Source organism: Triticum dicoccoides, chromosome 3B, assembly GCF_002162155.2.
Source record: "Triticum dicoccoides isolate Atlit2015 ecotype Zavitan chromosome 3B, WEW_v2.0, whole genome shotgun sequence".
NCBI classification, from domain to species: Eukaryota; Viridiplantae; Streptophyta; class Magnoliopsida; order Poales; family Poaceae; genus Triticum; species Triticum dicoccoides.
Window position 1 is genome coordinate 59,975,391 of NC_041385.1, and position 15,722 is coordinate 59,991,112.

Consider the following 15,722-nt stretch of genomic DNA (forward strand, 5'->3'; position numbering starts at 1 on the left):
GACAAATATTTGCTACAAGCAGTGGTAGTTACCATCACTTGCGTTTTGTATGTTGTATGTAGTATTTGTCGAAATCGAGAGTATGTACATGTAGTATGTAGTATATAACAATGATTAGGTAGTATATATACAAATTTTTAGGTAGTATGTACCATTTTTTGAGGATGCTCTTTTTTACATACAAATATGTACGTATTTCACAAATATAACAAAAACTATGGGCTCATATGCAATTTTTTCATGTAACTTGTTTTGAAATATCTTGGATATAGTATACGAACATATTTAAAATAATAAAATAGTATATATAGTACCACATCCTAGTATATGAGACATGTGGGGTAACTACCACCGGGTGGTAGGATGGATTTTCCCTATATATATATATATGCGGTTCTACGAGAAAATATATTTATATATATGCATAACATGTATAATTTGTAATATCGTGAAATACCAGCAAACAAAAAAATGGAATGAAAAATAAAGCAAAAATCCTCCAAACATTTAGTACCCGTTGGTGTTATCAACCGATACTAATGTCCTACGCGCACCCGGGCCTGGCTCGTGCCACGTGTTCGCACTTCAGCGCCGGTTCGTGACGAACCGGTACTAAAGGAGGGGGCCTTTAGTCCCCACTCTTTAGTGCCGGTTGGAGAACCGGCACTAAAGGCTGGTTCTGCACTAGTGATACCCTCTCCGGCCGAGCTTTGCGACGGGAGATGTCCTCATCTCATTCTCCTGGTCCTGGTTCTGGGCATCCGATTTGCTGCCTCTGTGACTGAAAATCCATGTTGAATGGATTCCCAAAGGTTTGTGCTGAGCACAACAAACAGCATATTGGGTGGAGCTCACCAAAGCTAAGTTTGGCATATCATGAAGGGGAGAAAAAGCATTGGCCTATGCATACTCGTGCACGATGGAGAAAATAGCACATCTTCGGCACCTGAAACCGGCATGGAGTTTCTTAGCCCGAGCTCAAATGATTGATATTTTTTTCTTCAAAAAATCCAGATTTTTTTGTGGCAAACATTAAGAAATGATTCGACTAGTTCAAATAACCGAACTGACAAAAACAGACATGAAGTTAACATAACAGGGTACAAGTTCAACTAGTTCAAATTACAATGACCAAACTGACAATACATAACTAAATTGATAAGTACTCGAGCTCCAATGCTTCTCAATTAAGCTCGACCATATTGACCAGGGCCAGTGCCATCTATCTTGCCGCGCCAGGTGCTGAAAGTATGCTGGCGGGTAAGGTCTTCATCTTCATCGGGGAGAAATTGTGCAGGCAAGCCTTCAGTTAGCAATGGGCCACAATCGACGACCTCTTTGACATGCATAATCACTGGAACATCTACTGTTGCACGCTATGTGGGAGAATTTGGAGCCGGCGGTGAATGTGCATTCTCATTGTCGAAGTCTGGCTTCCATGGCCCTATAGGAGGTGCTGGAACAAACACGGTGAGCACCTTTGGCACACCAGAAGGGTTGCGCAGCCACGTGGTGACCGGCAACACCCACTTGTCAGTGGCCGGGAGCATGTCGATGAGGTCGCCGTCGACACCGGCGAGCAGCACGTTGACGGTGTGTGCATCCCAAGCCTCCTCTGGGAGCCCCTCCAAACTCAGCAACGTCTTGTACTCGAGCTTCCCCAGCTTGCCACACGAGAAGCTTGACCAACGCTGAAAAGAAATTCTGCTGCCACAACAATGAAGCTGCTCCGACGCGTGCACCACACGAGTGCAATCATCCGTCGAGTTGAAGCGAACGAAAAAATGATACGGTGGGCAAGTGACCTCTACCTTGGTTGTTGTCCGTCGGACAGCACAGTGAGACTCCATCGCCGCCGCTAGTGCCTCCGGCGTCACCACGCTCCGCGGCTGTCCAATGATGGTGGCGTACAGGACACGACCATACAAATCTCGCTCGAGCGCCGCCATGCTAGCAGTGCGAGCGATGACAACCCGCCCGCGCTCCGGCCGTAGCTCCGGCTCGCCCCGCTGCCACACCTCTTGAGGAAACATACGCGAGTCCCGGATGCAAGGCCATGCCACGACGGTCGCCGAAGACCTGCCATCGCCGACGCCGCCGGCGGCGCGACTACTCAGTCCATGCTCTCCTCGCTGCCGCCCACACCTGCCATACTGCTCGCCACGACGATGGCCGCACCACGGCTACTTCCGGCTAGGGAGGAGGACCAACTCCTGCCAGAGGGAACGCCGCCACCACTCGAGCTCCCGCTGCCGCCGCCCATCTGTGAGCGTCGCCAGAAGATGTGAGAGGGGACGAGAGCTAGGGATTTTGTTTCGATTTGGGAACTAGGGTTTGATTCGGTTATTAATCTGGCAACTTTGCAATATGGCTCTCAAACAATATCAGGGGGGACTTTTCTGCAAAAGTACAGAAAAAACCGGGCGTCGGCGCGGTTCAGCTGGCGTGCGTGACTTGATTGCACCCGCAACGCAAGTTCTGTGACTAGTTTTTCCGGTTTACAAGTTGTGTGACTTAAGTGCACCCGCAGTGCAAGTTCTTAGACCGCCAGTGCTATTTACTCGGAGACATTGCAGAGATAGTTGGAAGCCAAGTACGAGAGACATTGCAGAGCTATATTATGGGTTCGCCGCGGTTGCCACCGGCAGCATGTGCCCGTCGCGTGAGCTACCGGCTACAAGGTCGTACTCGCCTGCCGAGCCCTGGGCTGAACGCGCGCGCAATAAGCAGCAGCCAACCAACCAACCCGATCTCGGGGCTCCGTCGCCGTTTCCGGCGACGCCCACGCTACGAGAGCCGAGCCTTTCCCTCACCAACTCTACCCTCCAGTCGGAGTTACAGGGCTGCGCCACCAGACCCGGTGAGGGATCCCGCGAATGGGGCGCATTTATAGCGCGCAGATTCCGCCCGAAATGGCGAGGTGGGACTAATTAACGGAGTCTCCTAATTAATCACATTATCCAGAGATGCATGCTGCGAGGGAACGATGGGGTTTAGCTCATACTCCCTCCGTTCCTAAATATTTGTATTTTAAGATTTAAATAGACTATCACATATGGATGCATATAGACATATTTTAGAGCGTAGATTCACTCATTCTGTTTCGTATGTAGTCACTTGTCAAAATATCTAAAAAGACAAATTGAACATATAAACCCTCCTAGACTTGTAGTCACGACCGTTGCCTCCACGTCGCCTTTAAATCGCTATGCCACCGCCTGTAAATTCCGTGCCCCGCCAAGGGCATTTTAGTCATTTCACGCGCAGACATATAAGAGGCAGCCCGTCCGTGGAGAAACCGTAGCCGCTGCCTCCGCCCGCACTCGATCCCGCACTCGCGCCCCCACCCACCCACGCTGGTCTCTTCCCCGATCCCCTCCCACGAACCCTAGCCTCCCCTTCCTTCCCCCGTCCCCCTCCTCCCCACCCCGCGCGCCGCAAGCCCCTCCCTCCTCTTCGGCCATGGACGACTCCATGAGCGGGACCACCGCCGTTGCGGTGCTCGTGGCCGGCGGCGCACTCCACAGGGCTCGGGACGTCCGCGGCGGCGCGGGCCGTGGACTGAGAGGCAGGGCTCAGGACGTCCGCGGCGGCGCGGGCTGTGGACCGAGAGGCACGGCCCGTGATGCATTCCGTTCGAGGGGCTGGTTGGGTTGGCGCGGGATCTGAGCCACCATCGATGGATTTCTTGCTGCTTTGGATTCGGTATGATCCCCCCCCCTCTCTCTCTCCGAGAATCAACCAGGCACTCACTGGCTCACTCTGCTTGTGCGCGCGCGTGTGCGCAGTTTCACATCCCTGAACCCCTAAGACTTAGTTCTGAAATATTCAGATGCTCCTGTACTGTTCCAACTTGTCATCTTTGTTACTCATGGCTTGCTTGACGGAGATACAAAAGATGGAAAGAGAACATTGCTTCTTGTAGATAGTCTGTTAAATTTCCATGAATTAACCTTTTCATGTTTAGGTCATATTCAGTGGTGTCATTTTCCTGTTTGTCTGGCAATTACCGGTTAGTGTATTGTACAAAGTGTATGCTGTTTGACGTTGACACGAAAGGCAGAAAATACAAAAAATGCATAATTTCCAAGACATGATTCTACTAACCTCATTCTCACGTTATCATTTTATTTTTTATTGTTAGTCAATACAAAAGTAGTTTTGGCTGTAGCCATTCTAAAACCATATTTGTTTGCCTCCGCACATAGTTAAACTCGGTCTCATGACACCATTTGTTGTCTTCAGATTTATATAAAAGCATCACAGTTATCAATTTAATTAGTAGCACCACCGCTATGTGATTAGGACATCATGCCGGCCATCGAGGATGATCTGATCATGCAGTTCTTTTTTGCTGCCGCACATACTTCGCGGCCTGCCCTATGGACTGCAGTTTCATTTTTATCGGTTCTTGAGATATGTTATTTGCAGGGAGCATCCTGATTTCTTCAGTTGCAATTGTTTTGTTCATTTCCTTTTTGATTGGCTCAAACATGCTCATTGTGAAAGGGCGAGGAGCTGCCGCCATGTTTCTCCCCGAGCTCCGTGGTAGAATGGTCTATTTGTATCAGATTGTGTTTAGTGGATGCGAAGAGCTCAGTTCTGGTAAGCTAGACCCTGAGGCGTGCAGCAGGTATGTGGAGATTAAGGAGCGTGCCCATGTGAGCGGCTTCGATTTTGTTGTGCCAAGATCTCCGGTGGCAGGGATTCACTTCTTTTTTTGGTGATAGTCAGGAGGTTATATAGTTTGATGTTTCTGAATTTTAACAATCATGTTTTACAGTACCCTTGACATGAATGCGATGACTGGGCTTAAATGAGAATGATGAGAACCATCTTGTTCTCCGTCGCAATCAGCATGTGTTTAAACTACTACTGCAGCAAATGTTTGTCGTACCTTCAGTTTCCGCAGAATCTGTGTTTCATTGGCACTTTTGTGTGTGTTTGATTTAGTATCTTCACCCAGGTGCTTGCTCGAGGAGAAGATTAATGGTCCGACATGGCTTCATGATTTATGAGCTGGAGGGGAGGGCATTGGATGAACCAATCAGTTCGAAGCTGTAGGTATGCAAAAACTTCAACATGTATGTATAGTAAATTTGTAATAGCAAAACTCTTGCTTCCTTGCCCATAAGAGAAAATACACCAAATTTTTTTATCACCTTAACTTGTCGATGGCATACCATCCTGTCACAAACCCTCAATAATGTGTAACTCTTTTTTACCGGCTCTGAGATATTGCATAGTGATGTCTCACAATTAAGATTATTACTGTGAAAAATAACTAACCTCATGTTATCTCATGTACTTTGGTACAGCCTTCACATAAGAAGCTGTACACTAGAGGCAAGAACATGATGTGTGTGTGTGTGTCTTTGGGGAGGCCTGGGAGGGGGGGGGGGGGTAAACCCCCTGGGTATGCATTCTTCACTTGAACAGATTCGATAATTTATCCCAATACTCTCTTTGTATTTTTGTCTTTGAGGAAATCCTATGGTAGTTGGTAGATATATTTTGTCCGTTGTTTCATGCATTCTTCAGCTTTATGATTAATATTCCGAGAAATTTGAAAACTGTAGTCATTAAATATATGTCCCAAGAAATTTAGAATGGGACCATGGGGTTACTCCTTTTGAGGGTTTTCACCTTGTAGAGGAAGAAATTTAACATTTTTGTTTGCAATATCATTTTCCCTGACGGATTACATACAGGTTGTTATTTTATTTACAAACATGTCAAGCGTGTTTTTTTTTCGTTTTCTGTAAAGGATCATTCACATCTATTTTTTTCGTTCCTCCCATCTGGATTTTTGATTTGATTCCAGAGTTTGGAGGTGGATGTTACTAAAGGGAGGAAGTTGATCACAAGTTTTCTTTCAGCAATTGGTGAGTTATAGGTCAGCCCCATCTCACCTCACTAAATCTGCAACTCATGCCTTTTTCTTGCTTGATATTAATTCTCGATATTCTTGTCACATCCTTACAGGAATATCATGTGCATATGTATGAGTTTGCTTTGCTTCGGTTGAAGATATATGTGTGCCTGAAGATACAATCTTACATGCATTTTCTGTATGATATGATCACTATTTCGTTCTCTGCATGTATGTAGGTTGCAAGAATGAGAAGGCTCCTCCGTGCTTAACAGGAAGAGACAGGGTCGCAGCCGCACCGCACGACGGCAGGCCATGGTGAGCCGCACCGCACCAGGTGGGCTAGGGCGAGCTCCAGGGCGAGCGAGCGCACCCGTCGCCCACGCCGGCGGTGTCCTGGCCACGAGCAACAGGAACACAGGGTCCATGACCATGGCTGGATCTCCTCCTTCTCCGTCCACATGCGTGCAGCAAGAACTAGCAGCCGCACGGGTCTGAGCTCGGCCTCTCAAGTAGGGTGGCTTCCATGCTGTAGCTATTGTTCTTGCTGCCGTTTCTCTGAAGATGCTTGCTATCTTCATATCTTGCAGAGTGTTCGTTTGAGATTCACTGTCTTGATTTAGTTAGTGGTTTGGATAGTAGTACTCCATGAATTTTCGTTGCCGCCGCCGGTAAATTGGATGATTGGTGCAGTTTCACATCCCTGAACCCAAACCCTAAGACTTAGTTCTGAAATATTCAGACCATATTTACTGAAGTGTGTCAGTGTTGGTTTACTTGTGATACTTGCTCCATTGTTGTGTTTAATCATATTGTCCGATCTTAGCATATGCTATGCTCGCCAAGTTCAACTATCAATATCTAATCTCTCATCTGATTTTGACACCTTGCTCTTCTGCAGTTTTGTTTCACTTTTCAAGGATGAGTATCTTTACTTTGAAAATGAACTGGTCATATTTCTATTGGAAATGAAGTGATGTTGCTTCCCAGCTAAATAACTGAATTCTCTTCTACTTTAGTAGATTCAGTAACTTTGCTTTAGAGTTGTTGTTTAACAGTAGCACTACCCTTGAGTAACTAGATCAATGGCTGCTACTATGTAAATCTTTAGTTCCAGTAAATATGATAATCATGGTTCTTCTGTCTTGGTCTGATGATTTTATACATGCCAACAAGCATCCATGCGATATGTTCTTTACTTCTGCACCTAACAGCATGTTTTCCCACAAAAAAGTACACGTGTCGCGGCAATCATGCGTTTTATCATTTTAATAGGCAGTCAAAGTTCGTCCTTCAAATGATACAGAAGGCAGTCAAGTTCCATCCTCTAATTTCTTGTGATCTTTGTAGGACCAATTAGGAGGACGCGGAGTATGTGATGGTGAGCATCCAGGAGCTTGGTATCAGGGACGTCCAGAAATGCTATGAGATTCGGTGCATTTAATGACCGAGCCAGCCGACGGGTCCAGCGGGAACACGGGAAGTGAAGATATACTGAACTATACATATCTGACAGATGAGGCAGGGTTGAACACCGTCGACGGTGCGTGGATGAGCCGTGGCTCGACGTTGTCGCCGGCGTCCTGATCCGTGGATCAGGTACAGTGGTTCCCGCTAGCGCCGGCAGTGCACATAGTTAATGCAGTGGTTGGGCGACTCGGTGGATAAGGAAGTGAAGTTGGATTTGTGTCTTATCCCGGTGGGGGGAGAGGTGGAGACATTGACTCCGGCGACGGCGAGTGGGCGGTCCGGCGATCTCGCAGGGGTTCCGCCGACCATGGAATTCTTACTGCAGCCAATAAACAGGTACAGATCTGCCTAGTGAGCTATTCTTTACAATTGTTCTACGCTCATATTTTGGGGACTGATCTACATTCTGCCCGTGAAAAATTGGTGTGGAGTGATTAGAACTCTGCTTGAGGAGGTTAATGAAAATAACGGGACAATGGAGCCCGTGCGGTTCCCAGTGGCCGCGCCGGCGGACATACCTGCTCCAGCCCCGGCCGGTTCAAGTGTGGACGGCCAGATCTATCGGCCGGAAGCGGCAGGCAGGGACAAGCCTCAGGGGTCCGAGCACTCGATAGAGCAGTTGGACCCGAAGACACCAGGATGGACGCAAAGGTACTGAACCCCTAGCCTATAAATTGCATGAGGATTTTGTAGTACCATTTTGCAATTGTTTGAATGAGTTCTGCAAATAGATATGGATCAAAAGACGCTGGAAAATTATAGATGAGAAATTTCATTTTGGTTATGGTAATACAGGACAGAATGACTATTTTAGAATATATGATTGAATCAGATTGACTATTTTAGAAGATATGATTGAATCTGTGACGGTGAACACTCTGAAAATGATGGAGGATGAAAATTCATATCAATTGGCTGTAACTGTCCACCATTGGTTCAGTGGTGTTGATATTACTAACTGAATCAATTGACTGTAACTGAACCCATGCCTTATTGTTTGTAGATGAATGTTACAACATATTTATATTGCCAGTAATTAATGCTCGAAGACCTATATGGTGTAGAACTTAATAAGATATATTTCCATTTCATCCGACTGAAGTTTTTTTTTTTGATTTCTATGGACTAGAATTAAACCAGTTGACCATGTATGCGTAGCTGTTATCTGTTAAACCAGTTTCGTCGTATTGAACTGTCTTCTCTGAATTTTCTGAATATGTACTGGTCATGTTCACCATGTCTCTGGTTTGTTAAGAGTGTAAGATGGTCTGTGGTGCGGAATTAAATTTGGTGTTGCTTGAATATGAATTTGTGCAAACTGAAAATCTTGGATATTTGCTGCTTATGGCTGAATACTAAAATTGGGCTCTCTTAGTGAATGGATTTATATTGCCAGTAATTAAATTACATATTACCTGAAGTGCACGTGACAGAAGCTGACTTGTTTGTTTGTTTCGTCAGGGGAAGCCAATCGTTGAGAATACTCGTTCGTGCCGGTGTGAATGCCCAGCCCTCATCAGACTACTGAGGACAAAGGACATTGGCGGGATGAGAGGGATGACTCAGTACAAATGGGGAGGGGATGCTGGCTCGTCGAGCAGCTCAACCCTTTTCAGTGTAGAGGTGCCTCATGGGAGCCTCAGTAGTCTCCCACCCTGCATCGTCATTGACAAATTCTGAAGAATGCACAAGGGTTTGCAGCGATCCGATCCAGGTACATCCCGCTTGCTTTAATCTGGCTTGAGTTGACCGTGGTGTTGATGTTACTAACTGAACCAATGGTGGTCCAATGCAGGCAGAGGAGTCTGAAGCATCAGTTAACCAGGGAGATGAGCCCGTGATACATGAGAACTCAGGCATCTCCACGGTGTCTCTGCAGGTGTCCATGGTAAGCCAGCGATTGTTAGTGAAGAATCTCGTGTACCTGCATGTTTACTGTACTAGCATTTTATCAGGTGAGTGGGGATGCTGAACTGCGAAAGGAACAACAGCCCGCCGAGCAGATGATGGAGCAAGGGATTTATGGGTGTCCAGATGCAGAGGAAGGATTCGGAGAGCATGCATGATCCTGCTGCTAATCAAGTGGAGCTGGAGCAGGAGGAATCCCTGAAGCTGATGTTAACAGCGGATGGCGATGTGGAGGAAAGCAATCGCCACAGCGCCAAACGTGCTAGAAAGAATTTCTGATTAGAAGTGTAGTTCGTTGTTAGTACAGTCAGATTAGGCAAAGATGCCTTTGCCTTGTTGCTGACATGTGTACTCCCTCAGTAATTAGTTTGAGTGTGTTGGGTAGATCTCTAGGTTTGTAAGTGGTTCATCGATGGAGTAGTGAACTCTGTACTGTAATGCAGAGGAGTGCCTGCTGTTGTCAACAAGTATAAATCAACGTGTCTAAGCGAGGCTTATTTGTGTGACATGCATCTCCATTACCAATAACGGCTCCTTTGGTCCAGGTCCCGTAACTAAACGGCACACCACGTCCACTCCCGTCTGGTCCGCCACCGCATTAACTGACGGCGCTTTCTGAGCAGTGGGCCATCTAACTGTTTGGGCAAATAGTCCCGTGAGCATACACCTGACGCAATACTCATTGCAACACTGATCGCGAGAGAAACAAGTGGCACAGGCGCTCGAGCTCACATGCGTATTTTCGCAATCAGGATGTATACCTGAAGGAGTGAATCTACTGGTTTAGCTGAAAATTGATCTCTATTTGGTTTCTGTTTTTGTGTTTGGTTTTGCCGGCCGCTCATCATTCGTGTGCTCATCCATCTTGGCTGCTCTGCTTGCTTGCTTCTCCTCTCTAACTCAGGTAAATAGACCGTTCTTTAATTTGTCTGGGGAACGACTCTTCTTTTACCTGTCTATTCCATAGCATGCCGGTGCACTGACCACTTCATGTCCATTTATTTATTAGGTTCTGCGATCTCTTGTGTTGCTGCGTCCCGATCTTCTGCTTTGTTGCATCTCTGTTCTGTCATCGAGGTTTGCTTGCTTCCTGTCTAGCTAAAATGCATATTTCCTTTCCTGTACGTGTTGTCATGGTGTTGAAATTGCTGATCATTTTAATTTTCTAGATTTGGCACGCCATCGTGTATTGTTCGGCCTCGTCCCGTTTATATGTCATGCTTGTGTGTGAGCAGAATGCGTCCGCTTATTTCAGTCGTTATACATGTTTTGGAGGTCGTGGTGGCGGCATAGTGCGGTGTGCTTTATGACGCTTTCATATCTGTGTGAGGTTGCAGAGGACGTGTCTCTGCTTGTTGGGTAGAATTCAAATTGTGAGGGATGGTTGTGCTTATATTTGGTCGCTGCTGGTCGGTTTTTGAGTTCAGCGCATGAAAACCTGCAACTGCTATCAAGCGAACCACATGTAACTAAACTTCTGATTTGGCGATGTAGACATAGATCTAGCTGATCCCAATTGCTGGAGTATTTTAGTTCTATTGATTTGTAGCATCTATATTATTAGATATACACTTACGGATGTGCTTCTTTAGTGTGCCTTCTCTCATCTCACAATAAATTGTTTTGTTGTTCTATATAATTGCTGCAGGAGGGAGCAGCAGACATAGAAGAAATCCCAAGCCAATTTTGCTCAGCTATAGCATCTTTCACTGACAATAAGTCTGCACAGCAGCCTGGTGAGGTCTGTTCTTGCATTTAAAAACATAAGTCTTTCAGTTCCTCTCTACTCGCTGGTAAAAAAGCATAGTGAATTTCCTTTATAAATACCCAGCTGAAGAATACCTTAGTTAAATCAATCAATAGTGAGTTGTATTACTAGAGTAGAGACGTAAGAAAACGCCCTTAGGTGTGACACTCTATGTGGTTACCTTAGTCCCAGATATTGACATCATACTGAGATGACACTGCCAAGCGGAATGTTTCTTTCTATGTACTTCTGGATGCTAATTTACCGTTCTTGATTTTCATGGGGATATTCCTTCATTATTTGGTTACTTGTCAATGCTCGGTCCTATTTCCCACCTTGTGCTTTGACTTCTTGCATTTTTTCGTCTAAGTTATTAGGCTACTGCTGCCTGGTTTGCGCATGATGAACCACTGGTTATGATGCACTCCTGGTTGGTCTGCCTTTTTTTATGCTTTTTTAGTGACAATATTCGGACTTAATGTTTATTACTTCATTTCAAAGTTTTAAATTAAGACATCGTGGTCAATTTATATGGTTTTCTGAAGTTTCACCTTCCCTTTGTCATATTGGTTTGATCAAATCAACACTACTAAGAAAAGGCCTACTAATAGCGCACCTAATTTGGCCATTAATGATGCATTATTGGTGCGCCATTAGTGCCACGCCATTAGTATATTTTACTAATGGCGCACCACTGGTGCGCCATTAGTATCTGGTATACTAATGGCGGACCTCAGATGCGCCATTAGTATATACAACAGTGCTCCATTAGTATGCCTCCCAGGGGGCCATGTATACCCAGGTGCTTTGGCATACTAATGGCGCACAACAACAAGATGCGCCATTAGTAACTTCGGCATACTAATGGTGCACTGTTTAATGATGTGCCATTAGTATCCTTTGGCATACTAATGGCGCACTGTGATGTGATGCGCCATTATTATGAATATTAGTTTTTTTAACTTTCTGTTTTTTGCACAGGTTACAAAATGTATAATTGGACAAAATATAGACATCACACATCAACAACAAATTCATCAAATACAATAGAAGATTAGTCTCTGAATACAATTCATCATATTAGTCTCCGAATACAATTCATCATACTAGTCTTCGAACTGAAAAGACCGAACAAAGATAGAACATTATAATACAAGTCTCGAGACCGCGAGTAGCGAGTTTGTCTTCACATTACAAGTCGATATCGATCATCTAAACTACCATCACATAGAAGAGAGCAGCGGTCATCACGATGAGCATCATCACAATGAAACTCGTCTTCATCCGGTTCCTCCAACGCTCCCTCCCCTCTCCCGCTAGATAGCGGGCGTATCTAGATTCGGCCTCGGCCCTAGTGGTGTACCCTTTGTAACTGTTACCGCTGAATCGGTGAACCTGTCTCCGACACTCCTCCCAGTCGTCATAGACTCCGGGAACCTTACCCTTGTACACGACATACGACGGCATCGCTATGCACTAGCCAAACGAAACGTTAGTACCAATTCACAGACAATACATAAGCAATATATAAGTATGCAACAGAACAATCGGAAGATAAAAGCAAGACATTAATAGCATCGATTACATCTAAGTTGAACAACTCTCGAAACCAAAGAGACATACTACAAGTTCATTAAAGTTTAATTACAACATGAGCCAATCGATGTTTCAGAACTAGACACAACATCACTGCTTTCGACTCGACTCAAGGGACCGGAGCGTGGATGAAGCCGCCGTCTATCGTGGGAGTCATGAAATAACAGGCGTTGTCAGCCTGCATTTGTAGCATTGTGTCGATGTCACTGTTGGATGGTTGATTTCTGAGGTAGAACTGCCCCGAGGTACGAAGGACATCTTGATGGATGATTTCCGCAAACTCCGACTGGATGTGAAAGAATTCTTGTCTATGTCAATGTCCTGGATTGACGACACGCTCGCGGCCCAATCTTTGAGTTTACTCGGTAGCAGAAGTTGATGATGGTCCCGTACGATCGCCCGCATGTGATGGATGGCGTAGTAGGCACCCTTCTGACCGCCAGGCGGCTGCTTGACGCAGCAGAACATCGTATTGTGGGAGAACACGTGCTTGCCGTACTTACGAATAGGCCTGGTGAAGGTGCCTCCAGATTTGGCGTAGCCGGGGAGAACATCATCAAGAACCTTCTTGACATTTGTGTAGTCTATGTTCGACTGACGGTCCGGGTCGAAATACGTGGCCATGGAATATTTGGGGCTTAGGAGGATGAGCGTGCAATGTGTGTCATTGCAGAAAACACGGAATGTTAAAAGAAAAATGATCGAAATCTAAGAATTCATATGTTACGGGCCGGTTGAGGGGAGGACTTACTCGGGAAAGTAAGGCATGAGGAAGTTATCCTTATCTTGGTTTGCCAGAATGACGCCTTCGAGGTAAGAACTCGCGACTTGCCGGTCCCCAGCGCTGCCCAAGATCTTGGCACGCATGTAGAAGGGGTCGACTATCACGATGTCCGGGGTCTTGTCGCGAATGATCCGCATCTCCATACTCAGCGAAAATAGCCGAACGAAGGTGTAGTGCAGCGGATGAAGGTTCAACATAGCGTGGATGTCATCAAACCGCAGGACGATCGTACGCCCGATGGAGTTATCCACAAAGCCCTTGCCCTCTGGCACCTTGGCCGCGAAAACCGGGTATGCCACATCCTTCTCTCTGAGACGCCGCTTCTCCAAAGAAAGAACACTGTCATGTAGACTCCGCATAGCACCGGTTGCAGCATTGAGCATATTTGTCGGTAGCATCGTCCTACCCGCCACATGCACCCTCCTCGAGATATCCTTAGGTGAAGGTGGCCCGTCCTGAGCACGGATCGTACTCGGTGCCGGCTGGCTCGCACCCTTGTTAGTCTTTCTTTTGCGTGCCTTCTTATTCTCCTATAATGGGACCGAGTTCTGCTCACAGACCGCCTTCTTGAGTGTTTGGGCTGATAATATTTCGCACCTCGCCTATCTGAGGCTCGGTGAAGTTGGCAGCTGGAGGCGTCTCCTGAGAGCTGAACGGCAGACGACGCCTGTTGCAACTTGGCTTCTCCGCGGTACCAGCTAGATCGCGCACGTCTTTTGTTGGGTTGGGTTCTTGAGAAGGAGGCCCCATGAAGTCGCCATCGTACCCATGTTCGGCAAAGTACTGATCGACGTTGCCAAATGTATCGTCGTCGTCGTCGTTCTGATCCTGTGCCATATGCATGTTTGGATCCAGTGGCATAGGGATGTCCGGCACCGTTGCGGCGGTCTTGCCATGGGGCCGACTTGGCGCCGGCACGACTGGCGGTGTTGTCTTTGGGGTGGTGTCCCCCGCCCCCAAACGAATCTGGCTCTTCGGCCAAAGTAGGGGCCAGCTCAGGCTGGCGCTGAGGGTCATCACGTCATCATCTTCGGCCCCGACGGGTCGAATCGGAGGTAACAACTCGTCGCAGCCTGGCAGCACCCGAACCAATTGAACCCAAAACAAGTTGGGTGGCATCTGGGTACCGTGGAACAAGGGGTTGCCCGGTTGAACGATTTTGCCCTTGGCGACATCGACCAACTCGTTGTTCACGAAGTGCAGGAGAGTGCACGGAACGTCGGCGGCGCCCTGCGAAAACATGTAGGGCGTCAGGGATGCCCAGTCAAAGGCAAGGAGATGAAGTCCTCGGCCGAGAGAGGCTTAATTAGTTACCGTGTTGATGGCGTCGAGCTCGGCTAATGTCGAGGCACCGCCAACGGCGGGCGTGCAGTTGACGGAGGGGCCGCTTGCTGCAGAGGTGCCGGCCGGCGTACACCCGAGTGCATTAAGCTCCCGTGCCGGCGTCGGAGACACCAATGCCGCCTCCGCCGGAGACACCAATGGCCCCGCCATCGCATTCTGTGAGTTGCTGGCCGTGAAGCTAGGAATCGGGGGCGGCCCCTGTTGGCCGCCCGCAATCCACGCACTCAACCCCTCGATCAAGGTAGGCACAATGGCGGTGATCGTCGCTCTGAGTTGTTGTTGCACTTGCTCTTGGACAATCTCCGGAATCCGCGCCACCTGTGCCTTGAGTTCTTGAACCTCGCGCGCCTGGCTTTCCGAGCTGGTCTTTTTCTCCTTTCGCCCACCATTGTTATAATATGACGACCATTTTGTCGACAAGCCTTTGCCGGCCACACGACCAGCTGACATCGGCTTACTGAGCTTATCCTTGTTCTTCATTACATTCAACGCCCTATTTAGAGTGGTGTCCCAAGGGTTGCTCTTAGTCGACCCCGCGCTACTGCTTTCAGTCGCCTGCGGAAGGAATGTGAACCATTTAGAAATTTGGTTTCATTAATTAGAATGCAACCATATGGAGCTAATTACGCGGGGGTGTATTCCTTACCAGAACAAGCTCAAGCACCCTGGTCTTCGGATCCGTGGTAAGCTCCTTTGTTTTTGGGTCCTTCTTGTACCGGGCCCTGACAAAGTTCCTAGTCTGCTTGTCACCGTATTTATCGAAGAGGGGCGGTAGGCCTTGCTCGGCACGGTCCGCCTCCTCCTTGTCCCATATAGGCTCCGCCACTCTGTAACCGCCGGGACCGAGTGTGTGTACCCCTAAGTTCAGCTCCCGCATTTCTTTGCCCCACTGACTTGATTGGGAGTTTGCGGTGCTCGAGCAATTGATCTTGAAGTCGTTGTAGTCATCTTCGGTGATCGAAGGATTTTTCTCCTTGATCTTCTCATAACTCTCACCTTTC

The 15,722-nt window shown here is 47.3% G+C and overlaps 1 long non-coding RNA gene across 1 annotated transcript; it reads left to right on the forward strand.

The window, feature by feature from the left end:
* Nucleotides 1-7,404: 7,404 nt before the first annotated feature.
* Nucleotides 7,405-9,736, forward strand: LOC119280765. Its single transcript, XR_005138171.1, has 5 exons — nucleotides 7,405-7,678; nucleotides 7,781-7,993; nucleotides 8,804-9,056; nucleotides 9,138-9,230; nucleotides 9,298-9,736. It is a non-coding gene; the product is annotated as an uncharacterized LOC119280765 (long non-coding RNA).
* Nucleotides 9,737-15,722: the final 5,986 nt, after the last annotated feature.